This window comes from Lontra canadensis, unplaced genomic scaffold, assembly GCF_010015895.1.
Source record: "Lontra canadensis isolate GAN:19392208 unplaced genomic scaffold, GSC_riverotter_1.0 scaffold17, whole genome shotgun sequence".
In the NCBI taxonomy this organism is placed as follows: domain Eukaryota; kingdom Metazoa; phylum Chordata; class Mammalia; order Carnivora; family Mustelidae; genus Lontra; species Lontra canadensis.
The window spans coordinates 5,438,795-5,455,967 of record NW_022631011.1 but is presented as its reverse complement, the minus strand read 5'-3'; positions in this window follow the sequence as shown (position 1 = coordinate 5,455,967).

The following is a 17,173-nucleotide window of genomic DNA, read 5'->3' as shown; positions in this document are numbered from 1 at the left end:
GGGAAAGCAATTTGCAATATCCAGTTAAAAAGCTGCAGGTCCTCTACTGCTCCCCTGTGGGATTTCTCCACTGGAGACACTCTCCATGTGTCTGAACATGAAGCCACATGCACAAATATTGCTTTCAGTGGGGGAAAAGAGAAAATATAAATGTCTCTCAACAGAACAATGAATATATGAAAGTTATTTGTTAAATGGAATATGATAGACCATTTAAGATGACTGAGTCAAAGTTACATTTATCAACCTGGATAAACCTAACAAAACAATGGTAAAATGAGAAAAGAATGTTGTTGAATGATTAAAAAATATTATACTACCTGTATTGGTCCTGGAAAAGTCCAGAATCATGAAATGATACATACTAGATTTAGGGTGGAGGTTTTTCCAAGGATGAGATTTAGAAGAATAAAATCAGGCAGAAATGGAGAGTCTGTGATGTTTGATTTTTCTTTTTAAAGAGTCTGAAGCAGGGGCGCCTGGGTGGCTCAGTGGGTTAAGCCTCTGCCTTCGGCTCAGGTCATGATCTCAGGGTCCTGGGATCGAGCCCCGCATCGGGCTCTCTGCTCAGCGGGGAGCCTGCTTCCTCCTCTCTCTCTCTGCCTGCCTCTCTGTCTGCTTGTGATCTCTGTCTGTCAAATAAATAAATAAAATCTTTAAAAAAAAAAAAAAGAGTCTGAAGCAAAGGGTGCCTGGCTAGTGCAGTTGGTTAAGCATCCAACTCTTAATTTCCACTCAGTTCATGATCTTAGGGTTGTGAGATGGAGCCCCACAAGGGGCTCCATACTGGGCTTGGAGTCTGCTTGTCCCTCTCCCTCTGCTCCTCCTGTGAACGCACATTTATTTATAAACAAATAAAAAAAAAAGTTTAAAACTTTTTTTAAAAAAAACTTTTTTTTAAAAAACTTTAAAAAAAAAGTCTGAAGCAAATAGGCAAATAGATGAGATTTCTTAAACTTGGTACTATGTATGCAGAAAGGCCCACATAATCACTTTCTGCAAACAAACCTTTGGGGCTTATAGTTATCAAGTATAAAATGAAATAGCTGGGCCAGCTAATCATCAAGTTCCTTTCTCGCTGAAATATTTAATAACTGAAAAGAACCTATCATGATGGGGTGGGCCAGTCAAGTTGTTCTTTCTAGCATAGGAAGAGGAAGTTGTGTTAAATTTAAGAAGAAAACACTAGAAAACTAGAGTAATCAAAACATAGTGGTTTTGGCATAAGGCCATATATATAGATTGATGGAATAGAATTGAGAGAACAGCAGTAAACCCTTATATTCATGGTCCATCAGTTTTGAACAAGGGTGCTAAGACCATTCAATGAGGCAAGAATAGTCTTTTCAACAAATAGTACTAAGACAATTAGATATTTGCATGGAAAAGAATCAAGTGGACCATCACACCATACACAAAAATTAACTCAAAATATTTCATTGACACTAAAAACTATAAAATTCTTAGAAAAAATAGGAATCTGTGTGACTTTGGATTAGGCAATGCTTTCCTAGATATGACTGTAAAAGCACAAGAGATGAAAGAAATACAGGTAAATTGGATTTCATCAAAATTAATAACTTTTGTGTTTCAAAGGCTACCATCAAGAAAGTAAAAAGAGAAAATATCCTCAAATTATATATATAATAAGAGATTTATGTCAAGAATATATAAAGAACTCTTACAAATGAACAATAAAAAGACAGTTTATCTTTTTTAAATAAGCAAAGGATTTGAACAGACACAAATATACAAATAATATTCAAAGGAGCAATAAACACATGAAAAGATGTTCAACACCATTAGAGAAATTAAAATAAAACCCCAATGAGATACCCCTTCATACCCACTAGGATACCTATGATCTAAAAGAGAGATGATATCAAGTGCTGGCAAGAATGTGGAGAAACTGGAGCCCTCATTCTTTGCTAGTGGGGATGTAAATTGGTGCAACCACTTTAGAAAACAGTGTGAAAGTTCCCTCAAAGAGTTATAGATAGGGGGGCACCTGGGTGTCTCAGATAGTTGAGCATCTGACTCTTGTTTCAGCTCAGGTCATGATCTTATTGGCTTGTGAGATCAAGCCCCACCTCAGGCTCTATGCTCAGTAAGGAGTCTGGTTGAAGATTTTCTCCCTCTGCCCCTCTCCTCACTCACATGCATGCATGCTCTCTCTCAAATAAATAAATATATATTTTTAAAGATTTATTTATTTATTTATTTGACAGATAAAAATCACAAGTAGGCAGAGAGGCAGGCAGAGAGAGAGAGAGAGGAGGAAACAGGCTCCCTGCTGAGCAGAAAACCCGATGTGGGGCTCGAGCCCAGGACCCTGGGAACATGACCTGAGCAGAAGGCAGAGGCTTTAACCCACTGAGCCACCCAGGCGCCCCATAAATAAATATTTTTAATAGAAAGGGTTAAAGATTGAATTACTCATATTATCTAACAATTCCTCTCCTAAATTTATACACAAAAGAATTGAAAGGATATGTTCATACAAAAACTTGGACACAAATATTCATAGTATTATTAGCCATAATAGCGCAAGAGTAGAATTAATCCACATATCTATAAACTAATGAATGGATAAACAAATGTGGTATAGTCATGCAGTAGAATATTATTTGGCCCTAAAAAGGAATAAAGTAATAATACATGCTACAACACGGATAAACCTTGAAAACATTATGTTGAGTGAAAGGAGCCAAACTTAAAAGGTCACATATTATATGATTCCATTTCTATAAAATGCCCAGAATAGGCAAACTCATAGAAACAGAGAGTAGATTAGTGACTGCCAAAGGATAAGGGAAAGGAAAATGGGGAATGACAGTTGATGGGTACAAGGTTTCTTTTTGAGGTGATAAAAATGTGTTAAAATTAGTGGTGAAGGATGCACAACTCAGAATATACTGAAACCCACTGAATTATACATACACTCTAAAAGGGTAAATGTCACAATATGTGATTTATATCTCAGTAAAGCTGCTATTAAAAAGTTTAAGGAGAGAAATAAAAATAGTAAAAAGGGGGAAAATTTGGGGTTACATTTTCAAAGAATATCTTATCATAGTTATTAAACCTATTAGAATTGTTTAGAAAGCTTCCAGAAAATACGTGGGCATTGTTGGAGAGGGGTCCCAGAAGATAATGTGTTATAAATTATCTTGATGTTTTTAGATGTTTTTTAATCTGAATACATGAGGTTGGTTCAGAGAATTTTATGAGATTTCTTTCAGTATTATTCAATAATGAATCTAAGACTCCTGTTACCAAATATTGATTTTTCTCCTGTTTCTCTCCTAGGTTTTATTTCTAAATAAAAAATATATTCTCTTTCTCATCAGATCTGAGGAAAACCCTTTGTGGAAATCAAAATTCAGTGATACAATATTCACCTATCATTATTAAGGAAGAAAGATTCCATATAGGTAAATATAACACAATAACTGAAATTTATCCACAGCCAAGTCCCATATTGTGTTCTCCTTAATCACACTTGATAGAAATATCTCAAAAATGCTTTGTTTCCCTGACTTCTGAAGCAAAGAATAGCAACTATACTCACCTTTTTTTCATGAATTGGGGTCAGCATTATTAATGTCCATTCCCTGTAATACACTATTATACACCACCTGGCTCTTCGTTGATTTTGAGTATCCTATCCTCTCAGATTGTCAACAGTCACTTCTGCTGTCATCGCAGAATGCCTTCCATGAAGGGTTTTTTATAGGCTACAGCAGGATTATTTCATTTCTCCCAAGCCCTCCCTCATGTTTCAACTGAACAAAGTCTTTGACATCAGTCACTTTTAGAGGGGAAAATGGGACCTTCTTATAAAGAGAAAATGAAAATGAAGGACACTTGGCCTGCACTCCCATAACTCAATCGGATCCCAGCTTAACTGATAGACTTGAAGGCTCTTGCATTCGCCCTTTCTTCCTTCAAGCACTGATGGCTTATGGTAGACTCTGTTAAAGAATGGATGGATCCCCACCTTTCAGTTCCAAGGAGAGCTAGAGGACTTGGAGTGGGCACCAGGCCTTCATCCCCATAAAATAGATATGATGTTACTCCCAGCAGCCCCATTTTGTCACAAGGATCCCTACTCCTATCTCCTTTCCCTTCTCACTAATGTTCCCTCCTTAAAGATGTTAGGGTAGGAGAATGTGGGGAGATTTTAGAAGATGAGGGGGCACAAAGGAAGCAAGGGCATGGTTCTTATATTGACTTATTTTCTTCTAAGACATAAGCAGAAGAATAGGAATTAATTGTCATAGTATTAGCTTCTTAATCTTAAAGATACAACTTAAATAAATTAATGCATTTCTCTGGCTGCATGATGTTGGTCAAACAGGATTATTTTTTATTATGTACCATCTTTCATCACTGAACCCTGAGTATTGACATAGTCTTGGCTTCTGGGTTTTTGTTTTGTTTTGTTTTGTGGTTTTGGTTTTTTTTTTTCCCTTAGAGGAAGGAAAAGGTATCTGCAGGAGAAAATTTCTCCCAAACTGTCTGCCACCTGTTTTCCCTCTTTTGTCTTCCCGACACTTCAGTGTTACATAATTGCAAACAAAACTTTAATAGCCTTTGCATTTGCATGGATAGAAAATAATCAGATTGTTGAATGCTAAAATATTACAAGAGATACTTTGGAATCTCAAGGTCCCTGTTCATTTACTTATTGGTTCACAGATAATGCTACAGGGTTGAGTATATCTGAAGTCTTATTTCTAAGTAAATGGGATATTATATTCCAGAAATTATTTGGAAGGAACAAATCTAATTTTGGTAATTAAGGTTACTGTGTGTTCCAGATGGTACAGCTTTTTTTTTTTTTTTTCAGGTATTGGTCTCTAAGTGATTGTGTGGAAGAAAAATCCTTGATAACCTTTATTAGAAATGCAGCATGAACAAGAAATGAAGCTTTCTTAAATGACATATTTCAAGTCGAATATTCATTGTCACAACATAACCTACCAATCCTGAGTAATATAGGCTTTGATGGAGCAAATCTGTATGAAAAGGGTGTTCAGCTTCTTTGTCAAGAAAGGTTGTTACTTGGAAAGAAAAAAAAATTCTAGGCTAGTATATGCAATTTGAGCAGAAGGAGAGGCGTGAAATCCAATTGACTAAAAGAGGAGAATGACAAATGTATAGAAAACATTAGACAGTATGGTTAGCTATATGGTATTAGACCAGATATCACAGTCCTTGAACCCAAAGCATTACGTGAGATACTTTAACTGCAAGAAACAAACTGATTTGAGCTAGCCTAAGTGAAATAGAGGAAATCACTAAAATGATGTGGAGTTGAAAGGAACCCACATGGACAAATGCTCCAAGGCTCAGAAAAGGTTGAGAACCAGATCCAGGAAAGCTGGTAGAAATCCTTTCTCTATCTCCCCTCTACTTTTTCTTTTGGCATGTCTTTTCATTCTCCTCTCTCACGCACTCTGCAGACTGGCTTTGTCAGCTTCTATTTACATGTTATAATTTGAGGCACAGACTGGTCATGTCGGGATTGCAACATCACATCCCAGGAAACATGACCTTTGGGTGCTGTACAAGTCAGATGTCCCCCACTAACCCAATCAGCTATAGCCAGGAAGGAGGATCACATCATACATTCAGGGATGCTGCAAGCTCAGTCTCTGAATCAAGGGTCTCCAGAAGGGTCATGGCCTTGCGGCTGGACTCGCCCCCCACCTATTTGTTACAGAACATAGATGAATTGACATATGATACATTATGCAACAAAAACATGTAAATAATAGGATAAAAGCCATTTTAGAAAAATTGCCTTGGTAATATTGAGCAGACTAGATCAAGATCAGCATAGATCAGAGACAGAATAGATCAAGAAACATGCAGGTAAACATGTATCCTAGTAAAATTTATTGTCATTTTAAAATAAAAGTAAATATGCAGGAAAATTCAATTCTATCATATCAACAATAATGATTGCTTCTTGTTTGAAATTATAGGACTTGAATACTGTGTGGACAATCTATTTCTTATTCAGTTAGAAGCATATGTAACATGAAAAAAAGTTTTTTAATGGAGCCAATCAAATCAGTTCCTCAAATTTTAAAGATAAATATACATAGACCTCATAACATTAGTAAATGAAACATTGATGCCTTCTTTCTGGTCAATAATGGGCATCTCCCCTATCTTTAAACATTTAAGTCAGAGGAGTTTTCAGTTTAACTTTTCAAGCTATGAATAATATATTTTCTCATATATTTTTTCATTCAGAATTTATACCCTCTTTTGCTTCAGTCCTACAAGAAATGACAGTTTGATGAGGTAGAAAGGGCCTGATTGTTAGAATACCTGCCCTGAAATCATAATTCCACCTCTCTTGGATTGGAGTCCTTGAACAAGGAATTGAGGCAGTCCGAGTCTTTGTTTCTTCATATGGGTATTGATTTTTAAACATATTTAACAAACAGCATTTTGAGCAACACTAGAAAGCATTATTTTGTTCGGGCTGGACACCAAAGATGGGGTTGGCACATGTATGTCTCCCCAGCTCTCATGCCATCCTGTGGAGCAATGGTAATGGGCTGAGTAGCACCAATCCCACCAGGATGCCGGATAAGGACTCGCCTTCTGCTGCTGTTCCCTTCCTGTGATGCTTTGCACTGTGGAAGATGGGACAGAGTCTGAGCATAGACATCAGACCCTGAACTTGGATAGAGCTGTTCTGGAATGCAGCTCTACACAAAGCCACCTTGTGGGAAGTTGATCTTTTCATAAAGCCAACCCTTAATTATTTACTGATCTAAGTTTCCTGTTCCCAGTACCATATGTTACTACCTGCCAGCAAATAAAAAGGCATATGTGATCTAAGTAGTCTTTGCTGTCATCACTTGATAATAGGTTTAGCACTAATGTTTTCAAATAAATATATATTATTCTATAAAATCCAAACCTACATTAGTGTAAGCATTACTCCAACTGACACTTCTATTGGCCCCTCTTAGCACATAGTCATATCAATGTTAGTGTCCTGCATCAAACTCTTAAACCCTAAGGTGACGATAATTTACCTTTTCCCCTTTCATGTTACCTGGACCTTTAATCGTCTGTAGGATCAGAATAGAAGAGAATACAGTAGATGTTCAATAAATATTTTGGACAAAGGAAAAACAAAATGTTTCCTTATAAAATGAACATACCATCCAAAAGAAAGGAATGGAGGGAGGAAGAAAAGTAAAAATTTGAAAAGTAAGATGCAGGTGAGTAATGAGACCTTAATAAAGTTCCAAGTGGAATTCCACCTGCCCTAGGGAGTGGGTCTTTGTTTTGTTTTGTTTTGTTTTCGAAAAGAACAGTAGGAATCATTAAGCAATAAGATGTGCCCTTTCTCTGTAACCCAAATGTTTTTTGCCCTTCCTAACTAATACCTATGATCAGAGGGGATGTGATACTTTGGATTTATTGTGATATTTTGGATTTATTTATATGTGATGATGACATTGTCATAAATGATGACATGTCATAAATGATGACATTTATATGTGATAATTTGGATTTATTGTGATATTTACACAGCTCTTTAATCTATAGGCTTATGCCTTTCTCCACATTTGGGAATATTTTGGCTGTTATTTCTTTGAATAAGTTGCAAGTTCCATTCTCTTCCCTGTTTGGGGGACTTTAATGACACAAATATTAGTTGAGTTCCCTGAGACACCATTTATTTATTTATTTTTCCTGTCCATTTTGTCTTTATTGTTCAGGTAAGGTAAATCCTATTAATCTTTATTCAAGTTCACCTCATTCATCTCCTGCTTTGGCCTGGCTGACACATTCCCAAGAAAGTGAGATAACACTAACATCTCATCCTGGCCTCTAGTGGGAGTATAAACTCAGCTCCAAGCTGGGCTTTCCACTGATACCAGAAGAGGGGAGGAGAGAACATGCTAACTAGCTCTGCCTCCTAGCAACTCACTCTGCCCTGTTAGATGCCAGGTGTGGGTAGAGACTGGTTCCCTGCCTGGTCTTGCTTTTTGAGAGGAGAGAGAGGGTGGGATGTGAAGGAGAACTTAAGGGGAAAAGGGGGACTGGAGTGTAGACTAGCCCTGCTTTGCATTGCCTCATTCAGTCTCATTGCAGCCAGGTGTATGTAGTGGTTCAGCTCCCCATTAAACCTCCCCCATGTGGGTTGGACTGGAGAGGACTGAAATATACTGGCACTGAGACACCGTAACCCCCAGAAGTCCCCTACGCTAGCCTACCTTGCACCATCTCTTTAAGTCTTGTTGTTGCCTGCTGAGGGTGGAGGCTCAGCTCCATATAGGGCCCTGCTGCCACCGCCCTGTCCAGGGAGCTTACTGCACTGGGGGAGGAAGGGATGGAAGAGCAGTTCCCCATTCAGTGCTGCGGAAACTACATTGAGGGTCTGGGCTAGTTTTTCCATTGGGTCACCTTTTCCGTATTCTTTGGCTAGGAGAAAAGACTTTCTTGGAGGTTTTTAGTCTATGTCTATTAGTAGTTCCAGTTTGGAAGCTTTTACCCCCTGGATCCAATCTGGGGCTATATGAGAGATAATAAGAAACCTAGGGGACACACTCCTCTGACTTCTCAAGCCCTGAGGTCCCTAAGCAGTCAATTTCTTCCCACCTTTCAGAGTCTTCTTATGTTTATTTGTTCTCTTATGTCCAGGGTTTTTTAGTTGACCTCTAATTTGGTCAGGACAAAAATTTGGGATGTGATACTTTGGTTCAGACAATTGAGACAGTCTCTTTAATCTCAGGCGGGAGCCAGCCCAAACAGAAATCTTCCTAGGCAAAAATACTTTGGAGGAATGAATGAATGAATGAATGAGTATCATGCATTCTAAAATTTTAGCCATTGCTATGTGGTTTCAAAAGAAGGTCCAGCTGTCATCCATTTTCATGTGATTTAATATAACCACCCTTTATTTTCACTCTAACACACAAAAAAGACATTTTACTAAGACAATTAGACAAATTAACATAAAATACTCTAATTATAATGTTTATATTTCAAGCTTTTAAGGAATAAATACTTCATTTTTAATCTAATGCTGAGCTTGTCTCCAAATCTGATTTTTAAGACTTTTTACTTTAACTTTTGAAAAGCTCATTTTTATTTTTATTAGAAAAGCAGTACACGGTTATTACAGAAAACCTCAAAGTATAGAAAAGTTTAAAGAAAAAGCTAAAAATACCTTTAATCTTATTAACTTTTAATATTTTGGAATGTTTCTTTCCAGTCTTTCTGTGTGTCTATTGAGATGCACTAACCAGATCCATAAATTCTCCTTTGTTCATCTAACACTGTCTTGACCATTTTCCTATGAGACTAAAAATATTAGGAAAGGTTATTTTTATGGCAACAGAGTTTACCATCTTAGACATAAGTCTGAATTTATTTGGATAATCCCCTTTTGCTGAATATTAAGATGGTTTATATTTTGCTATAAATCATGCTGCAAAGAATCATTTTTTAAATAAATGTCCATCTTTATATAATTGTGATTATTTCCTTAAGACAGATTTGTTACCTTCAATCTTTATTTTGGAGAGCAAATTCATCCCATAAGGTTAAAAATAGTATTTTGATCTGTTTAATAAAGGTAGAGAAACAGTTAAGATCCCAGTTTTGGAATTTTTGATATGCTATAAAAATATACATAGTACTCAACATCAAAAAAACTGATCTCGTTTTAAAAAAAATGGATCGAGAATCTGAATAGACATTTTTCCGAAGAAGACATACAGGTGGCAAAAAGAAACCTAAAAATATGCTCAACAGGGGCATCTGGGTGGCTCAGTTGGTTAAGCATCTGCCTTCAGCTCCAGTCATGATCCCAGGGTTCTGGGATTGAGGCCCCTGTAGTGTTCCCTGCTCAGCGGGGAGTTTGCTTCTCTGTCTCCCTCTGCCCCTCTCTGCTTATGCCCTCTCTCTCTCTCTCAAATAAACAAATAAAATCTTTTTAAAAAATGCTCAATATCACTAATTGTCAGGGAAATGCAAACCAAAAACACAAGATATCACCTTATACCAGTCAGAATGGCCAGTATCAAAAAGACAAGAAATAACGAATATTATAACAAGTGGCTAGGACACAGAGAAAAAAGGAACACTTGTACACTGTTGGTGGGAATGCAAAGTGGTGCAGCCACTGTGAAAAACAGTATGGAGATTCCTCAAAACATTAAAAGTAGAAATACCATATGATCCATAACTCCACTACTGGCTATTTATCCAAAGAATATGAAAACAGTGATTCAAAAGGACATACACACCCCTATGTTAATTGCAGCATTATTTACAATGGCCAAGATGTGGAAGCAATCCAAGTGTCCCCCAAAAGATTAAAGGATAAGGAAGATAGAATATTACTCAGCCTTAAAAAAGGATGAGATCTTGACATTTGTGACAACCCGGATGGGCCTTGAGGGTATTCTGCTAAGTGAAATAAGTCAGACAGAGAAAAGACAGATACAATATGATTTCACTTATATGTGGTACCTAAAAAAACAAGTGAACAAACAAACAAAAAAAGCAGAAACAGACCCTTAAATACAGAGAACAAACTGGTGTTTGCCAGAGGGTGGGGAGTGGGGAGATGGGCAAAATGGGTGAAGAATAGTGGGAGGTACAGGCTTCCAGTTATGAACAAGTCACAGGGATGATAGTCACAACAGAAAGAATACAGTCTATGGTATTGTAATAGTGTTGTATAGTGACAGAGAGTAACTATACTTGTGGTGAGCACAGCATAATGCATAGTGCTGTTGAATCACTATGTTGTACACTTGAAGCTAATGCAACATTGTATGTTAACTGTACTTGATTTTTAAAAAATGTACACAGTATATATACATGTCTATGGAAAATGTGAGCTCCATGTTTCTAGCACATATTTACATCTTTGTTATTAGATACTTTAATAGAGTTTGTGATATTTTCAATTGTCTCCTTAACTACACTGAGTTAATGATGAGTGGTTTTTACGTGACATTTATTTTCCCACTGAAGTGTGAAGATTGTATTTTACTCTGAAATAGTAAACATATCTTTAAAATATACCTGAACACAATGGACTTTTTAGGTCTTCATGGTATCATGAGAAAAAATATATTGTATTAATTTTTCTTGAATGTTGTTTAGGAAAAACATTGTTGAACACACAGTTTGAGGATGACTGTAGGTAGGTTGTAAATTAATGGAATTTTTAAAGAACTTTGGCTTATAAGAATCATATGATTTTTTTAAAAAAAATGAAATCTGTTTATCACTGTAAAGCACGTAATTAACCTTCAGTAGAAAGGGATATGAGGGGTATCACCAAAGATGAAAACCAGATTGAGGTCAGATGATTTGAGGATGAAAGGAAACTAGTTATAGGTAAAGTTCTTCATTTCCTAAAATGCTTGACAGGAGAAAAAATATTCACATAAAGAGTTTAAAGATTAAATTGCCTTAAACTGCTTTTTCTTCTGTTAGAAAATAGATACAATCTGGCTCTTTGTAGCAACAGATCGCTTCTGTAATTGACATGATAAAAAATGGAGCTGGGCAAAACCCGAGGTGGTTTGGAGTTTGAGCTGGGAGTATTGCATTCATACATTCCAAGTTTCCTTTCTTAACTTGTGGCTCTGGGGCTGAAATAATGATCTCTTTTTTTCCCTTTAAAATAAATCTTTCCCTGCTTCTAACTACCAGGGGAATATTATGAAAACATTCAGAACTAACATTACAGAACTAACATAGCTAAAAACCGTGCATCAGCATTGTGAAAAGGCCTATAATCCCAGAGAGAGAAAAACTCCAAACATTATCAGCAGTGCAGGGCTCTTGACCGTTGATTCTGAGAAACAGTAAGTTTGGAATTCTTGCCACTCATTTAGCAAAAATAAAGTGACCAAAAGTAAGAAGAAAGAAAGAGAAAAGAGAAAAAGGAGGCACAGAGAGAAAACTTCTTTGTGTTCACCTGGGTATCTCATGACCAAAGTATCCTGTTTATGCACCTGGCTCACAGGATGAATGCTGATAGAAGGTTGGGGTGTGGAGAGTACCGACAGAAGGAAGTATGGGACAGGAGCTTCACGCTTCTGGGGTATTGCTTCCTTCCTCCTCCATGCTTCTTTGCTCATCCAGAGAAGAATATAAATGGCAGGCACCAGTTTTTTATTTTTATTTTTATTTTCTTATGATTTTATTTATTTATTTGAGAGAGAATGGGCCAGATACTCTCATGAGTGATGAGAGGGGCAGAAGGAACCCTATCCTGGGCTGAGTCCAGGACCCTGAGATCAGGATGCTGAGATCAGGACCTGAGCTGAAGGCAAATTACTCAACTGACTGAACCACCCAGGCACCCCATAGCAGACACCAGTTTTCCAGTAAGTCTTCCCATCAGTGTGGGACTGAGCAGGGAATCTTAAACAGCTCAAGTTAAAAAAGCAGATGTCCTCAATAACTATGACTGCCCCCACCCAACACACAAATTAAACCATTTTATCCTGAGTTCTCTGGCTCTTTTTGGTAATTAGTTAGTTCCACTCTAATTTCAATATCCATTTTGCCTCTCTCTATTAAAACATGCACAACTCCTTGTGTGTGTGTGTGCATGTGTGTGTGCCAGGCGAGGGTTTATGTTTTAATGTTAAAGTCTCACCACTTGTTTATGAGTTCCTTGAGAGTACCTTTGAATCCCTAAAGCCTTACAAAGTACCTAGCATGTAGTAGTAATTTGATGGTAATAATTTTTATTTATTGAGCAAGTACTGATTCCCAGGAATTATGCTAAGTAATTTTACATGATGATAAACAGAAATTAAAAGGAATTAAAGTAGTTGTCCAGGGTTACCAGCTAGTGGGGGCAAGTCTAGCTCCAGGACTTAGGCCTCTGACAAGCAGTAATGCCTCACTCATTTGTTAAATGAATACAGGAAGCTCTCTTTCTCTCACCCCATTGTGATAACTAACTGTGACTATAGACAGCCAATATTTTAATATAAGAAACTGAAAAATCTATCTTTTCAGTATCCTCAGAACACTATTTAGTACTTACGTACACACTTATGTATACTGAGATTGCCTTAGAAATGGTTCTTGCCTTTTGGAAGTTAGAATCTAGGGCAATCACATTATGGGAAGGACAGATACATAAAAGACATAGAGCCTATAGAATAAAAACATTACCCTATACATTAATGGACCATAAACTATTGCTTAGGGGCCTCACTTTTCAATTTACACTTAAAACTACAGCAGGAACATGCGATATATATATCAGTATACATATGTGTGTGTATATGTATATACATGTATACTTTTGCATATATATTTATATACATACTTCTATATATATTCTTCTATGATTATACATATACCTCTGATATACATATATACACATACATTTGTACGTATAAAACACACACACACACACACACACACACACACGGCACAGAGAATCATTATTGAGGAGTGTCCCTAGGCAAGAATCTACCTCTCTATTTCTCTGTTCTCTCTTCTGTAAAATGGGTTGGAATCAGGGTTAAATTGGTTAGAGCATAAAACGTGCTTTGAGTCTGCAGCCTGTCAGTCATTCTGTAGATGATCACAGCAGAGAACTATCCTTCTGAGGCTAAAGTTAGCATGCATGTCAGTGAGCTGAGTTGCCTGAGCAGAGCTCTCACGGACCAACTGTCCACCCACTTCTGAACTACTCAGGACCACTACGACCACATTACGCCTTGCGTGTGTGTTGCCCCTCTCCACCTGCATCTAGGGCATCCATCATCACCTGAAATATCATTCCTATTTGGACATACCACCCCTAATCTGACTCAATTTCATCTCTTCTCCCTGAATTCTTTCCCTGGACCTTCTGGAACAACTTTTTGCGATCAGCCTCAGCTCCATTTCTGAAAAACTCCTTCACCTCCATGCCTATGCGAAGTGCGTCTGTCTCTTGAGGACTCCATGTCCCCTTTCAAATGGAGGCTGTTGTTTCTTTTTCCTTCTCCTGCCCAACTCCTTAGGGCCAGGAAGTAGATTAGATACCCACCTGATCCCCACAGCTGCTTCTAGCCATTTCTCCTTCATCTTCCTTTAGACGAAGGTTAACTTGTACATTTGGCATACTGGACACAGTAGACATAGTGCCTGTGTTGCTTTTAGGGGACTTGGAAGATATTTCCATTTCTTTTAAAATGTGAAGAAGAAAATGACTATAATCCAACCTGAACTGTATTCATCTTTTATTCAAACAGTTGTGAATATACCTTTTAGTTTTTTTATGAAGGAAGGGGCTAATATGCCTAGGGCCCAGATAAGTCATAATGTGGCCCTGCTTTAGACCCCTAGCTCTTCCCTAGCTCCTGCTGTCAATGTCCATCACCTCTACCCTGCTGCGAATCCATCTAAGGACCAGGGCTCTGTCCTTACATACTGAGGACTTGAGCTCCAGTTGACCACTTTCCTCTCTACCCAAACTGTAATATCCAGAGTTGGCTTAAGTACATACTGTGGCGTTAATGCAAGAGGCCACCCTTTTAGATCAGACCTCCCCAATGGACTGGAGAAAGTAGCTGTGTATTTTGGTGGGTACCTGGCGGTGAAGACTAAGGAAAAGGACAGGGCTAAGGGCTGGAACATTGTATATATTTCCTATTTGGTCCAGATAATTTCACACATTGGGAAGGGATTGAATCTGCAAGCAGAGCGCCTTGGCAGTTTTGGTGGAAAGAGCTGGGGATGGCAGAGAGAGGACTAGCAATTAATTGAGGCTGAAGAGGGTACAACCATTTCAGGTCTTTCAGCCATTATTCTTTCCCTTTTTGTAGCCTCAGCCACTCTCATTTATATAGCAGGGCTGGGTGAGCCAAGGGTGGGATGCCAGGTGGGGATGCTCATGGCCCAGTGTTGTGAAGGATCCCCTGCGCTGCTCCAGTTCTCACTCTGCAGACCACATGACATCAGCCTCTGAGTACCCTGTCCTGAAAGCTCGCTGAGTTTTCAAGGTCCTTCAGTGCATCCTGTAGGGAAAGCAAATGCTCATCACAATGGAGGGAGAAAAAAATCCTGAATCCTTATATCCCCTGAAGCTTGCTAAGTTCTTGAAGTGCAAAGTAGAGAGAAGGGCTCAATGGGTGTGCAGAGGGCTCTTCATGCTGTAAAAGCCAGCCTGAGAGTGGCAGGCAGCACTCATTAGGCAGGCATGGGGAGAAGCCTCTTCTTCAAAAGGCAGGAGGCAAGGAAGCATTTGATGGGGCAGGTATGTTTGTTTTAGCCTGGGCTGGGTCTGGGGACTGCTTTGTTGGGAAGGACGATTGCCTAGGGTCAGAGAATGAACCTGCCCCGGGCATCTTTCTCTCCTTCCCTTTTTCTCTCTTTCTGTCTTTGTTAAAATACACATTTACATTGGGAAACAGCCCAGCTTCCTAATGATGGAGACTGCCTCTGTGCAGATATCATTTCTGATTGATGGGGTGTGGGGAGGGAAGGAAAAAGACCAAAGAGAGTTTATGAATTCACTCTCAGATTCAAATCACGTCAGGGGCCCTGCCAGTCTCCTTAGGCGGAAAACCAGGCAAGGCAGAGATCAGCAAAGTGTGTTGATGTCTCGCTTGCTCCCCGTTTTCTTTACATCTGCATTTATTCACTTAACAACCTAGTGAACTTGCACAATAGAGTCTCACTACTCCTTCCTTCTTCCATAAAGCAAAACAGAAATGGAGAGTCCTTGTTTTCATCACTATTCTTCTCTGGGGACTTTAGCAAAACTGAACATACTGGTTCACATTTAAAGAAAGTTTTATTTAAGTTACTTCCAGTGGGGATGCCCCAAGGTTACTTTGTCTACTATTTGTCTGTCTACTATTTGTCTCAGTATTTAAAAGCTTAGTGTATTAATAGAAAAGAGATTTGCAAATGCTTACTGTCACTCACCTGGAAGCAATTACTCAAGAGATAATCAATTTAACATCAATACTTTTTTTTTTTTTTTTTTGAGTGTCAATATTTGACTGGCTTTGTTCTGGGGCCTTTGGTAAGTGTAAGATAAAAAAGATCATATGCCATGTTGGTCAGTGTGCGGTGAAAAAGCAAACATGTGAAAAAATAGCAGGAAAAAAAAAGCATACTAAGTAAACAAGTACCAGCAGGCAGTAGCATATACCTTATACATTCTAGGTTTTCCATACAGGTAGAAATAAAGCTTATATCTTCTCCATAGTAATACTGACCTATAAATACATAATGCTATTTCGTAATGCTGGCCACCTCATCAACATAATATGCAAATCATATGGTTCAAATGAAATTTTAAAAGATGAGGTCTTTTTCCTTTATTGCACAGATCATTTGTGAAGCTAATCACAACAATAAAAAAACACAACCCCCTGACAGATTCTAAGTCACAGCAGAACTTTTATTTTATTTTATTTTATTTTTAAGATTTCATTTATTTACTTGAGAGAAGGAGCATAAGCATGGGAGCAGGGGGAAGGGCAGAGAGAGAGAAGAGGAAGCAGACTCCTGGATGAGCAGGGAGCCCAACGCTGGGCTTAATCCCAGGACCTTGAGATCATGACCTGAGCCAAAGGCAGACACTCAGCTGACTCAGTCACCCAGGTGCCCCATGGCTGAACTTTTAAAGTCAGTATAAGAAAAACTTGTGTTTTAACAGGGTGCCTTCTATAGAAAAAGGGAGTCCATAGGCTTCTGTGCCTTACACTGAAAAACACTTTCAATAATCCTCAAGTCAGCTGGGAATGTGAGCACTAAAAAGCGTATCAGCAAATTTGCATGGTACTAAATAACTTAATGCTTTAAGTATCAGTAAAGACAAAATAGCATATTGTATAATTTACCTTCAGAATTTTTATTTCTCTTTCTTTGTATAAATTTTAATTGTTTTAGTTTAATTATAAGTAATTAAATCCAATAAGAAATTTTTTCTAATTTTTATTAAGGGGTTATTTTGTAGAGAAAAGTCTGCCCTCTCACAGAGGGTCTCAATAGAAAGATGTTCAAACAATAGATGCAAAAACTGCAGGAGGTGACTCCAGCTGTGGAATGGGAGAAGGGAAGATGAATAGACTTGACATTGGAACTCAGGTTGAAGAGAAAATAATGATTTCAATGAACCTACAAGTTGTCTATTAAATTCTGG